The sequence below is a fragment of the Lycorma delicatula genome, chromosome 8, assembly GCF_047948215.1.
Source record: "Lycorma delicatula isolate Av1 chromosome 8, ASM4794821v1, whole genome shotgun sequence".
Classification (NCBI taxonomy): domain Eukaryota; kingdom Metazoa; phylum Arthropoda; class Insecta; order Hemiptera; family Fulgoridae; genus Lycorma; species Lycorma delicatula.
In genome coordinates, this window is record NC_134462.1 from 120,291,288 (window position 1) to 120,306,060 (window position 14,773).

The window sequence follows — 14,773 nt, forward strand, 5'->3', positions numbered from 1 at the left end:
CTTTCTGTTATTATTTTGATGGTTTATATATAAATTATGAATTAATTAGTATTATGTATTTTTATTATTATTATTATTAGCTTTTGTTAGTTTACACTTTTTATACTCGTTTTGAAAAGTTTTTATATTACATGCACATCTATCCACATTTTTTAAATTTCTTTTTATATAAATCATTAAATAAATATAAATCCTTTTAAATTACAGAATAGAACTGATTGTTTTATAATCATAAATGTACGTAATGACAACGTGGTATTTATCATTCTAAATACACAATGTCTAAACATTACAAAGATGTGAATACGCTGTACCAAAAGTAATATAAACAATTTTTTTTTAACTTTAAGTTAGCCTAGACAATGTGTAATACATGATGTTGCGAGTTTTAATTATTTCATTCTACGAATGTGTACAGCATTGTCCAACATATAAAAGAAGTTATAAGCTGTTTATGTTAATAAGATAATAGTAATGTTTAACTTTAAGTTATAATCCATGAATAAAATAATTTTAGATTCATAGTACATTAATAACAATAATGCTTATACTATAAGGATTCCGCAGTATATAATAAAAAATAAATGTGTTTCAGTAACCCATATGTAAAAGAATTTCTTAATTGCATGTTTTTTCTTTTGTATGTTCAGCCATTGATTTCCATGACTGCTTTATACATTTCATTATAAGCTACATATAAACAGAGCAATCTTCTCGGTTGAAATATCTTCTGTTTGAGAGTTTTATATGGTTACTTTTTTTTCGCATGTTTTCTCACACACATCATTATTGAATTGCACTTTCTTTTAATCTCATCAATACTTATAACTTCCTAAAATTTTGAACAGTTTAAAAGAAAATTTGATTTGTTGGATTGACAAATACATATTTATTTATTAAATAATTACTAAAAGAAAATCTTATCAATAATTATAAATATATTTATTATAATATAATAATATAATGTTATAATAATATTCTAGTTATATGGAAAAAAATTTGTCAATTTATTAATTGTGGTGGATGTGGATGGTTGTAGTATGTATTTTAATTTCCTTGGTAGTATTTTATGATGTATTTGTAACTACATGTTTACCGTTAAAGTGTATAGTTGTGTTATTTAAAGGATTAGTAGTATTATTTTACAAAATATTTAATAATTTGCATCAAAATATGAAATAACCTCTGTATTACCTTAACGATAACAATATGTCTAAAAACATTTTGTAAATCTTTATAATTTGAGGATATCTTTATGTTCTACTCTTGGCTTTTAATATGGAAGGTTTTCAGTGTGACCCTTGGTCAGCCTTGGGCAAAGATAAATTTTAAAGATAATTAAAGGGTAGGTAGTTACTTGAAAGAATGAATAAATAAGAAACAGATTTTATGCATTAACATAACATTTATGTATTTATACTAAGCAGTATTTTCAATGAAATTGTAACTATATACCAAAGATAAGCTTACATAGATAAATCAATTTAGACTTCATTAATATATATATATATAAAAGAATCTTTCACAAAAAATTAATTTTAATGAAGTCTTATCTTTATTAAAATAAGTAATATTTTAGCTGAAAAATTAGATAAAAAATCTATTGGTGAAGTCAATTAAGAATTTTGTCTGTATAAATAAATTTCTTTTCTCCATTTAATTTTTTAAATTTATTTCCATTATTATTTTGCAGTGGTTTTTTTTCTATTCTGATTGACAAATATTTCTTTAAAATATTATAAACCTGCTTGCTATCTGTGAATTAACCCACAACAAAGTTTATCAGGTCGTCTAAATTTTAGAGGTATGGAGTATATATAAAAATTAAATTTATTTAAAACAATTAATTTAATTGTTTAAAAAAATTAAATAATTGATTTTTTTAAGGCTATTTTAAATAATAAATCTTTATTTTTTTGTTTTTTGGATTGTATTTTATTTTTATTTATATAATAATTATTTATGAGTCATTGTCAGTTAAATTTGTAGAAGGTCTGTTCAAAAGTATCTAATCTTAGAGCATTAAAACAGAAATATATATATATCTGTTAAATATATATATATCTATTAAATATATATCTCGTATGATTGTAAATGTAATCGCCCTAAATTGTTAAACTTAGTCCACCATTTTTCCTATAATTTTAAAAAATTTCTGCAAATTTTTTTTGGAGCAGTATTCAGTTTATTACTGTATTTCTTCATACTTCAGCCACTTAAATTGCAACTCTTTAAATGGTATTTTTAGCTTGAGGAATAGACAGAATCCATATTTTGTGAATAAAGAACTCTGTGAACCAGGGTAATCCAGACCGAGGAACAAATGATATTATTACTATCATATAGAGTTTCCAGTAGCATAATCTTTACAGATATGGCTTTTTACATTGATAATTGTATCAATCATAAAGATGGAAAAAGATTTTTTGATGAAAATGTTTATCATCGTTGGGCCGACCAAAATGTATTTATGCTATTCTGTGATAGTAAAAAACCCTGTTAGAAACTTGTACACTTTTTCCTTGGGAAGTTTAAACATTTTTCATTATAATCACAGCTATGGTTTCTTTATCATACCTTTGTGCAGCTCTCATCACCAGTTATTTTAGTCTTGAAGAGGTTAGGTAGTCTGTTAGTTGTCTCAATCCAGCATATCCTTTCTGTTGTTTTTGCAGTTTATTTCCTCAAGTAAGAGATAAATTGGTTTTGGATTTTACATCCAGTAAAATGTTCATGTTCAAATCTTCTGATTTTCATGATTAAATTAATTGTATTTATCATCATTACGTGTTTGATAAATGCTTCAATTTGTGTATCGGTAAGTTTTTGACAAAACTTAATACATTAGTGTTTTATTATTAACAGCAGTATTGTAGAAATTACTAGTAGTGTTGTCTTTATCATTTTGTTATTGATCTCATGATAAATATTAATAAAACGATAGAACGATGAAATAAAATTATATTTTTGATACAAATGTAATTATGATACATAAAACTAAATAATAATAATAATAATAATAAAATGTGGAGAAACTGTTAAACATGATTATTTATGAAAATTCAAGAGCAGCAGTTGACGTAATCGACAAGGCTGGGAAAATTACCTTGTTGCAATCATATTATGATTGCAGCTAGGTTATCTATACACTGTTCTAAAGCTCTACCTTTTCAGTTACGCTGAAAAACTAGAAAAAAATATGATCAGGTACTTTGTGTCCAGACCTCTTACATTAATTACAAGTAATGTAATTATTTATGTTATTTTCCCATTTAACTGTATAATTAAAAAAAAAGTTTCTGTATATTGCCTGTAATTATAAAATAGTTATGTTTTCTAATATATTTTTCTTAACAAACTTACTTCAAAAATTATTTGCATTATTGACTATGTTTGAATGATAGTTATTCTGTATAATGTAAATCAAAAACATAAATGAAAGTTCCACTAAAAAGGTTTATGTAATTTATAGTGGAAATTTTGTAATTTACTGCAGTAATTGTGTAATTTCATTTTAATAGTACACGGTTATTAAATTTAAAGATTTGTTTTGATTTTAACACTTGTAAATTGTGCATGTTGATTATTTCTTAGCCAGTGAATTACTTTGAATATTATATAGCATCGTATTGTTTTACTTAGGAAAATTTATTAACTACACTATACAGAATAATATCTTTCATAAACCAAGTGTAAAAAAAAAATGTATAATTGATTTCTAAGTTGTATTTATTATTATCAAAAGCAACAGGTCACAGATAAACCACATTTGTTGCCATCAAAGCTCACATTTTAATTAATGTGGCTGGAGCACACACCACCAACATTGTTTCAAAATGACTTTTTACTTAATGGAGTTTTTTTAAAGTAATTGATTAGTTTTTAAACTTAAAATTTAGATACAGAGTGTGAGCATGATCGTATTATAATCCTTTTTTATTGGATATCACATTTTCTGGATGGATTCATTAGCCTTAATGTTGGAAACCTATCCAGAATTACAACATGAAGAAGAAACAAGAAAGTATATAATGAATTTTTCAGTTATTTGTCGGTACGTAAATTGTGTTTCATTCATATTTAACTTGCGTGCATCAGAACTATTGTTTACTTGTCATAATTTCATTTTAGCAATGTAACCAAACAAATTAGCTGTTATTTTCTTTTATTATACTTTAGTGTTTTTTTAAAATACAATAGGCCTGCTTATCTGTGTTCATGTAATATGAAATAAGTCTGTTGTATATAAAAGCACTAACTGCTGTTTATGTTTTTTTTTTATGTTTGATTTACTTTTCAGTATTATAAAACGAATTTATGCTTATTTGGATACTCTCTACATATTGTTGTTATTCCTTCTTAGTTTAAATGAAATAAAATATTAAAATAGACATGGTGTAAAAGTGTTTTTAAGAAGGGATATGTTCATTTTTATATATTTATTAATGCTCTATTAATTAATCTAGAATACCAAACATCAACTCATTCCCATATCAAAAGGAGAGAAAACTTGTATTTTTATTGTTGTAGATAATAAGGGAAATTTTAAATATAAGTTAAAAACATTGAAGAAACAAAGCTTAAAAAAAAGCTTAAAAAAAAAAATTAAAATGACTTGAAATAAAAACAAAAATTGCATCACTATTAATTTGCTGTCTACATCTTACGTAATATACGAGGGTTATTTTTTTTTCAAGGTCCAATCGGTCACAAAATTAAAACCACAGTGAGAATAAAAAATTTTTTATTTGTAGCAAGTACTTACATAGTTACGCTATTTCTCTACTTAGTCGCCACTCTCATTTACACATTTGTCATAGCGTGGTACCAACTTTCCAATACCCTTGTCATAGAACGAAGACACCTGTGTTTTCAGCCATGTTTCTATGCCGGTCTGTAGCTCGATGTCTGTGCCAAAATGTTGTCCTCCTAGCCGGCGTTTCATGTGAGCAAAGAGGTGAAAATCGGATGGAGCCAAGTCCGGGCTGTATTGTGGATGATCAAACACTTCCCAATGAAAACGCTGCAGGAGCTTCTTTGTTACAGCTGCAGTGTGCGGGCGAACATTGACAACATTCCTCTCTGCTTATTCTGAATTGCCCTTCGTAGACGTTGAAGAGTCATGCAGTATGAAGCTGCAGTGATGGTCATGCCACGTTCCATGAATTCCACCAAGAGAACTCCATTCCATTCCCAGAACACAGTAGCCGTATTATATTAAAAAAATATTATGATAATAATCAGAATGTTTATTCATTTGCTCCTCTTTTTAACACTTATAAACTACTGTTGACTGAAAATTTAACTGTATAAAGTTATTTGCTGCAGTAAGAGCAAAATTGTTTATCATTTTATTAATCTGTCTCTCATTTTATCACCTTTGCTTCCTCTGAAATTTTAAAAGTGTTTGTTTACTCTGTGAAGAAAACAGTATATTATTTACTGTTAGTGTTTCTATTTTTTTAATTACAGTTGAACCTCTATATATATATATATATATATATATATATAGAGGTTCAACTCTATATATATATATAGAGTTGATATATATATATATATATATATATTGATCTTGAAGGTTCCTGGAAAAGAATATGATGTATAGAAATTTTGATATACATAAATACATATTGTAAAATTTATAATAATTTTATCAAATATGGCTTGTTGGTATGATTATATAATTAATAATTAAAAAACCCATTTACCAACAATTCTTTTATATATGCATTCAAGCTGCTTACAAAATAAAATTCCATCATCAGGAACTAAAACATTTTTTTTTTTTTAATTATTAATTTCATATTGTAAATTTTTCATAATTTTCTTACTAAAAACAATTATGTATATTTCATTTTTTGGGGTTGAAGAAGACCGTTGAAGAAAAACTGTGAAAGAAATTTATTTTTAAAAATTGGTAAATATGATGTAATTTGCAAATTTGCTTACAGTGTATTTAAAAAATGTATGTACGTCTACAAAAAACTAATAAAATTTTTATTTATTTTTGGACAGAGTAGTAGTCCCTGATGTCTTTTCAGTCTTTTCAAACATAATTTTTTTTAAGAAGCTATTTCAAAATAACTTTCATTTGCATGTAAAAATTTCTTTAAGAACATTAGGAATAAATCTCAAGCTGTGTTGCACAGTTTGGAATGCTTCCGATACGTGTTTTCTAAGTGATTTTTCAATTAATTCATGTTTGTTGTCATTATCATCTTTGGGTCCATCTTGTTCAAAGCAGTTGTCCAATATATCCTGATTGGTGGGTTATTCAGCTACAGTTAAGTTCTTATCTGCTTGTAAAAATTGCTTGAATTCAATAATGTCATTTAGTTATTCTAATGAAAGAAGTTGTTTTCATGCTTCTTTAGGATTTTCAGTATCTGTTTGTACTTAATTTTAAGTTTTTTCTCGATTTTTTTCAGAAATTTTTTGTACAGAACCAACTTTAACGAAACAGATTTTTTATCATAGGGGTAGGACATCATTCTCCCATACTTTGGCTAATGTGCTTATACATAATCAAAGATTTACTAATTTTTCTGTAGATTCTTCATTTTCAAGCACAAAGATCAATCGCCTGGAAATCTGTTTTCAGCAATAAACTTTAAAATGTTTAATTACCCTTTGGTCTAATTTGGGGATATAATTTAGCAGTCTTATTAGCAAGTAGAAAATAAGCTCAATTTTCATTCAACTGAATGAGGATGGGCTGGTAATTGCCCAATTTTCTTTTTTATTTGATCATCCGTCTATCAAAGTTAGTTACACACTTCTTAAAAATTTTGCTAGTCCATGATTTTTTGTTATCATGGTACTTCTATGTTAACTTTTTCCTATCACAATGACTTTTAATTTCTCCTTACCGATCATGTTTGCACCAACACGGGCCGTGATTTGGTCCCTTAGTTTGCTTTCCTCCAAAACATTTACCTTCTTTGAAAGTAATAGTTTTATTGGCAAACACTTAAAAAAAAACACCAGTCTCATCCATATGAAGCATGTTTTTTGGGTAAATATTCTTTTAAAATTGATTTCAGAAATGCGTTTTGCCATTGAGAACATAGCAGTGCAAAACACGAGCACTTTACCCAATAGTAGTATCTTTTCATGAATGCGGTATCACTTATTGAATTTATCGAGCCATCCAGACTGACTTGGAAGATGGAAATTCCCAAATTTGCAGCATATTCAATAGTTTTATCCTTAATGAGCAGACCACTCACAGGTATGTTCTTGATCCCCATATCATTTTTACCTATTTCAATACTACTTCATCAATCTTGTCAAATTTTAAGGATTTAAATTGTTTTTGATTGCCTCCAAAATTTTCAAAGGTTTTAATAACCATATCTTGATTTATCAAAGTTGTTGACACCACACTTTTCAAAATTTCTTACTTTTTGTCACATCTCTACTTTTCATTCCCCTTTCTACTTTTTTTTTATTAAGCTGAACATCTCTTTCACCCATAAATATTTTCATTTAGGGGCCATCTTCACTATAAGACATCTAAACTAAATTTCAAAATCTCCCCCCCAAAAAAAGAAAAAAGATTCATACACAGAAGCTAAGGATTACATATGACCTCACCAGCAAGTGTTTATTGCTTTTATATAAATAATGTTCCGGTCTTAACGTGAATTTCTATTGTAGTAAGAATCGGTGAAACAGTTTTTTCATTTTTCATTTATATTCCTTCTTATGAATAAAATTAACAAGCACTCTTTGACTGCAATAATTTATACTTATATATTTTGTGGAAATTTTTGTTCGATGCATAGAAATTTTATCCATTATACAGAAACTGTTTGTAATGAAAAGTCAAGGTTTCTGAAAGAATATCATATATAGAGATATTCAATATATTATGGGGGCTTGACTCTACTGTTTTAAATAAGGACTATCAAAACTAATATTTTTTTAAAATAATTTACTTTAAGAGAACCTTCACTATAGTGTAATAAGTTGAACAATTTTCTTTTTATTTATTAGTGCAATGTTCAGAATTGTTAGTGGAGTATTTCCAAATATTTTGAATGTTCATATACATTTACACATAAGCATTTACGAGTTGAAATACCCTGTGTTTCTCAACGTACCAGTTTCTTATTATGTGGAAGGGAACCCTACATTCAAAATGCCAAAAAAACGTTTGTGTGAAAATTACTCCATTGTAATTTTTTTATATAAATTACACCCTGTCTATAATATGAAAATGTATCACAAGCTGTTAATGTACAATAAAAGTAAAAGAAAACCTCCTAGGAAGGTTGTTTTAAATTTAAAACAACCTCTTTGCTAAACAGAGAAATTTTTTACTACCATTTTTCCTGAGTATTTAAATTAAAAATTGTTTCTTTAAAAAAAAAACTATATTATTTTATTTCTTTTTACATTTAGTCTGTCTTGAACAAAAAAAAAATGTGAACATCTATTTTTTTGTCTGAGGAGGTAAATATTTTAAGCGAAGACATAGTAGATATAACAGGGGGATTTAGAAGGGCTAGCTTTATCTAATATAAACATAAACCATCAGACTTACAGTGCAGCTGCTACCAGATAGAAAATTGTCTGACTCTGCCGGTCCACAGTCAGTCTCTTCTACCAGATATCTGAAAAATACACTGACATTAAGTATCATTCTCAGCAAGGAAAACATAGTAAGGTCAGACCAATACTTGTAGAATCAATAATGGGAAAGGAGGTATCAAGAATGATAAGGGGTGTTGATGAAAATGCTTCTCTATTCATCACAGCAGATTAATGTAGTTTTGTATTTTGTAAAACCATAGCAAGATGTCACTAAGATATGTCTGATGAAATATGTACATTCTGGTTTCATTGAACCAATTTTGTTTGAACTACAAGAATAATGTGGATATATAATAAATTTCTATCAATATTTTAAAAGTGCAATTATAAATACAGGGCATAGAATATGTAATGCCCAAAAAAGAAGAAATCTCTTAATTTACATTAAAAAAAATTTAATTTTCCATTATATATTGGATATCTACTGGAGAGGTCAGGTTTGATCAGGGTAGTTCTTATCTTGACCAGGACGGTGGATAATATTAATTCATCTTATTATACTTAACATTGTTGTAATTTTACCGCATGATTAATTTTTCTTCAATTTTTAAAATGCTTTTCATTTTCATCAAGTCAAATTTTCAGCATTCTTCCATATCTCATTTTAAAAACCGTACCCTTTGACGCTTTTTTACTTTCCTATTGTCCATTGAAACATGGACACAACTGTTCACGTTACAATGTGAAACATACACAATAAAGTGTTAACACTTCATATAAACCTTTTATAAAATTTCTTTGTTATCAGCAATGTATATTATGTTTTTACATATATTTTGTTTAGATTTCTCTTATCTGATGTTTTATACTTATACTTTCTAAATATTAGCTAATTTTTGGATTATGTTTGTTTATCTTAGTGATGAACTATCAAGTAATAATTAAATGTTCAGTCAATTGTATAACAAACAATACAGTCTGATTTCATTGATTTTTTTAATAAAAAATATAAAAGTCTGTTCACTGATGCTGTCATCTACATATTGTCATTCTTGCCTACATCTTTTAATGAGAAGAAAATACTTTTTCTATGGATTTGTAAAACAAAAATCAAGTCATAAAAAAAAAAAATATTAAATATTTTCTTCATTTTTAATATTTGCTTAAAGTTAGCCTGACTGATTGAATCAAAATAAAGTTTTAATTTAAAAAAAATTCTGTACCTCATTTTTTTAAACAATTTTTTAACCGCGCACTAAAAACTTACATTATGTTGCATTTACTCTTATATATCTTCTTTTTGTCACATTTGTTTTATCTTTATAATTTTTATTTATTCATTTTCCTTTTTTATTTTAAGCTGTTTGCAGTGATAATTGTCACTTTAAATGCTAATGACATAAATTGAAAAGCAGCACAAATACTCTATTGAGTATTTTTGTGTGTAATTTCATCTTGTGCTCTTATTTAATTAACAAAATTAAGTGAAGGATTCCATCCATCGTTATTAGATTTTAATCTGTTAGATTATAATCTGTATGTTGCTGTCTGTAACAGTTATTCTATGATTTTATTTCTATAGTCTGAGCAATAAAAAAATCAATGAGTCCTTCCAGTAACTCTTGCTTAAGACAATCAGCATTAACAAGAGTGAACTATTAAAAAAACTTAATGGTTTATTTACATTAAACAAATTGAACTTTAATCTCTTACCAAAACATCATGATATTAAATTTGCAAAAAATTACCAACTTAAAGCAAACCAATTTACCACTGACACAACCTATACAGTTGATTAAAAAGTGGTAATTATTGACAATTATTATGTTAATACTCGATCAATATAACATTTATGGAGCTCATTGAAATAAAAACTAACTTTTGAAGAGTTAAGAAAAATATTGGTGTATTTTCAAAGTGTTTTGCATAGACAATTTATGCATATCGCCATCACTATTTTCTTTTGATTGCCAAATTATCATGAGGAATTATAATTTTTTATTTACTTTAATTCAATACTTCTGTCTAAAGGAATTCAAAAAACAACATTTGCTAATTGTAAAACTTGTTTGCGTATCATCTGTCAGCTAAGTGTAAGAGGTCTTTCAAAAGATACTCTTTTTGATTGTTATTAGATAAACTTAAGACGTAAGCAAGAAAACATACAATTATATGTAGTGAAGATATGTGTGTACACGATGTGTAAAATTGAGTAATTATAAACATTCTATTATTAATTTTTTATTTTCAATAATTTAGTGTTTAATGTCTTGCATAAATGTATAAAATGCAATTGACGATATGTTAGCATTTATTTAGATGTAAAATCTTATTTAACATATGTTGTAAGATGTAAAATCTGTAATTAACGTGTAATGTGTACTGTAATCACATGCATTATCATTATCTGAATTTATGTATTTAAAAAAAAAAATATTAATTATTGTTGTTTTTATAAACAAATGTAATGATAAAGCTTTATGTAAAAATTATTCATTATATTAAAAAAGTTTAATTTTTTATAGAAAAATATACGAGTATATATTATATTTGTAATGTGCTTCTTCAAGCCGACATTTTTGAATAATTTTTACTTCTTATATTTTATAGATTGTTAACAGCCTGGCAGGATGGAATGAAAATAAATATAGCAAAAGTAAAGTAAAGGAAATAAACAACAAAGAGGATTTAGCAGCAAGAATAAATGAAGGAAGAATAGAGAGAATTAAAAAATTATAGTTACTTTGAGAGTACAGTAACAAAGGACTCGAAGAGCCAAACAGAAATAAAAAGAAGGATAGTGATGGCAAAGGAAGCCTTCAGTAAGAAGACTGAATTACTGTGTAGTAAAACTCAGAACTTAGAGTTAAGAAAGAGGTTAGCCAAGTGCTGTGTGTAGTAGGGTGTCTTGTTGGATGGAAGTGAAGCATGGATGACAAGGAAGAGGGAGAAGGACTGGATAGAAGCTTTTGAGATGTGGATATGGTGAAGGTAAGATGGATGGATAAAGTAATGAACCGGATTAAAGAAGAAAAAGCATTTATGCAGGTCAGAAAGAGGAAACTGATTAGGTTAGGTTAGAGGAAGTGGAATTTTAACATTTTAGAATGGGAGGCTCAGTAGAAAAGAAGTAGAAAGGAAGCAAGGAAGAAGAATAGATAAAAATAGACAGAGTGAAAATTAGAAAGTACCAGGAGATGAAGGAAAGGCTAAGGACAGGGATGGATGGTGATAACGGTGGTATAAGGACCTGCTGCCAGCCAGAACACCAATTAACTGCAATGATAGTCCCCCAAAATTAATAGTAAGTTTTAATAATTTAGTCTTTTTCATCCATTATTCTCCATATGTTTGTATCAGATAGTTTATTATATATTGGGGTTCTGTGATTTTACTTGAAATTTATATCTATTTGAAAAGATATTAGAGATAACAAATATTATTCTTCATTTTATATTGTAAACTGAGGTCCAGTCTTATCTGTTCAAAATTAAAAGTTTGATATATGAGGATTATGTAAAACAAATTGTTGGGGATGTAGGATGTAGAGGGTATACTGAAATGAAACGACTAGCACTAGATAGGGAATCTTGGAGAGCTGCATCAAACCAGTCAAATGACTGAAGACAAAAAAAAAAAAAAATATGAGGATTGGACAGCACAATTTTTAAAAAATAAAAAAGTTTTAAAAATATCTTTGGAATTTCATTTATTGGCAACAATTTTTTATATTTAACAAGTACATTTACTCAACAACTTAAGACGATTTTCTGCTATATTTCATCTGTGGAGCATCCCTCTTGATGGTCCAACAATAATTGGCCAGCATATTTGGATTCCATTTGCCTTGATACCTTTTTTCCATAGCTGAAATCTCCTGATGAAAGTGTTCCCAGTGCTCATCATTCATTGCACCAAGATTTTCCAGGAAGAAATCAAGGTGTGAGTCCAGGAAGTGTACTTTTAATGATAAATTTTTATGTGGTTATAAAGTCGTTAATATCACGTTAATTTTCCACCTTTCGATTTCCCAAAAAACTCGTAACATTTTTTGAATGCTTGCCAAGCTGCTTTCTCCAGTGGATTTAATTGTTCTTAAAACTTTTCATCATGCATCAATGATTGTATTTGTGGACCCACAAGTATTTCTTCTTTTTAATTTTTGCATCACTAATTTTAGGAAACTATTGTTTTAAGTACATGAAACCTGGAGTATTGTCCATGGTCTTGTCAAAATTCTTCATTAATTCTAGTTTGATATGTAATGGAGGTAGTTACACATTTTTAGGATTACACAATGGATATGTTTTACATTTTTCTTCACTTTTAGGCCATTCTTTTCTAATGAAATTGTTTTTTCTGTACCTGCTATCCCATTCACACAAAAAACAACAGCACTCTGTGTAACCAAGCTGCAGACCAAGAATAAGTGCACTTCCCTTCAAATCACCACAAATATTCCATTCATACACTTCATATGAAAGGTTTTCCAATATAAATTTAAAGTTTTCATGTGTTTCTTTAATACTAACAGTGTGAGTCACAGGTACTGATGGGAATTTATTGCCATTATGCATGAGCACAGCCTTTAAACTAATTTTAGAGGAATCGATGAACAAACTCCATTCTGTTGGGTTATGTTCATTATAAAGTGTCTCCATAAGAGAAGAAATGTCATTACGAAACACTAAACCATTATCTTCAGAAAAATAATCTTTAAATTCAGAATGACGATTACGATAAGTACATATCTTTGTATTCTTTTGAAGAAGATTCCATCCTTTTAACTGAGAAACAAACATTTCTGACTGTTTTTTAGGTAACTTTAAAACTCATATGAGATCATTAAGATTTTCTTGAGACTGTAAATGAGGCTCAGACGAACTGCTTTGTTCAAAAGTTGTATCACCACAATCTGTTTCTTCGTTTCCTTACTTCCATCAGACTCTGAGCTCTCTTCATCTAATGTCACATGTTCTGGAGGCTTTGGTATGGGCAATTCTTTGTAGTGTGGAACTGGTCTCATTGCAGATTACAAGTTAGGGTACACCTCTGTATGTTTTGATTTTGACATAATCCCTTTAATGTTTGTTAACAGAAATAATGGTCAGAAGAGTAATCTTTAGGTTCCCTCCAAATCATAGGAATAGCATGTGGCATGTGCCATTTTTCCATACAGAAAGAAGCCTAGAACACGATAAGCAACATATGTGTGGGGCAAATAAAGTTCATAACACTTTTTTACCAATTGAGTAAGGTTTCACCTTTCAGACTTGAGCCTCACTTCACCAGATATATAACAAAAATTGTTAGGATAATTTAAACAAACTCTAGGCATTTTGTAACTAATGACTAATTAAAAGAAATAAAGTTGCAAGCATGTAATACACAATAATTCTGACACACAAAGCACCATGTTTACTGGTTCACTACTATCTCGCAACTGGCATCGTTCTGATGAATGTGTGCTACACTAGATCATGTTTGTATGTGTCTGAACCTGCGCAAAAGTAGCAACGCTATCCTTTGAGTTAGCTCGTTTGGTTCCATCATATTTACAATGCTGTAGGATCTTTTACTTGACAATGGACAAATGAATGAAAGAATGATTTAAAAAAATTAAAATAACAAAAAAACTACAGGTGATGAAAAATTCCGAATACATATTTGAAAACAATAAAAGCTGCATTTAGTACACCTATTAGTACTTGTGAGACAAAAATCATGTTGATCAGTGTTATAACTTTTTCTGATTTTCCAGAATCCAGTAATTGGGCATTCTGATTTATTTTAATTATTATTATTGTGGAAAAAACTTAAAATAAACTTTGTGTAGCCCAGCATTTTGCAGTAATTGCATATTTCCATTTTATTTGTTGAATAGTGAAAATACAAGTACCGACGGGGAGTCTTATTCTTTAAGACTTTGGGAGTTGGCATCCCCACGGGCCTAGCCTCTGCAGCTTTTCTTCCCACTATACACTGAGCTGCAGAATACTTTACACTATACACATATACTACACCAAGAACACTACACAGATTACAACATATACCCTTACACAACTACATAACAACATCCAACACAATTTTCTCTTACATTTACACTCTGTGGTTTTATCACTTGTTATCCGAGAAGGGGCCCTTTACATCACCTCTCAGAGTTTGTAAAGTTTTATTTTTAGTTGAATTTTATATATTTTTATTTGATTATATTACGCTTATTGTAATTCTTTAT

At 28.2% G+C, this 14,773-nt stretch overlaps 1 protein-coding gene across 1 annotated transcript in view; it reads left to right on the top strand.

The window, feature by feature from the left end:
* Window positions 1-11,911, top strand: part of LOC142328762 (actin nucleation-promoting factor WASL-like) — a 61,630-nt gene extending 49,719 nt beyond the window's left edge. The window contains exon 11 of the mRNA XM_075372784.1: window positions 11,149-11,911. The gene's annotated coding sequence lies outside the window, so the exon portion shown is untranslated. The remainder of the gene's footprint in view (window positions 1-11,148) is intronic.
* Window positions 11,912-14,773: the final 2,862 nt, after the last annotated feature.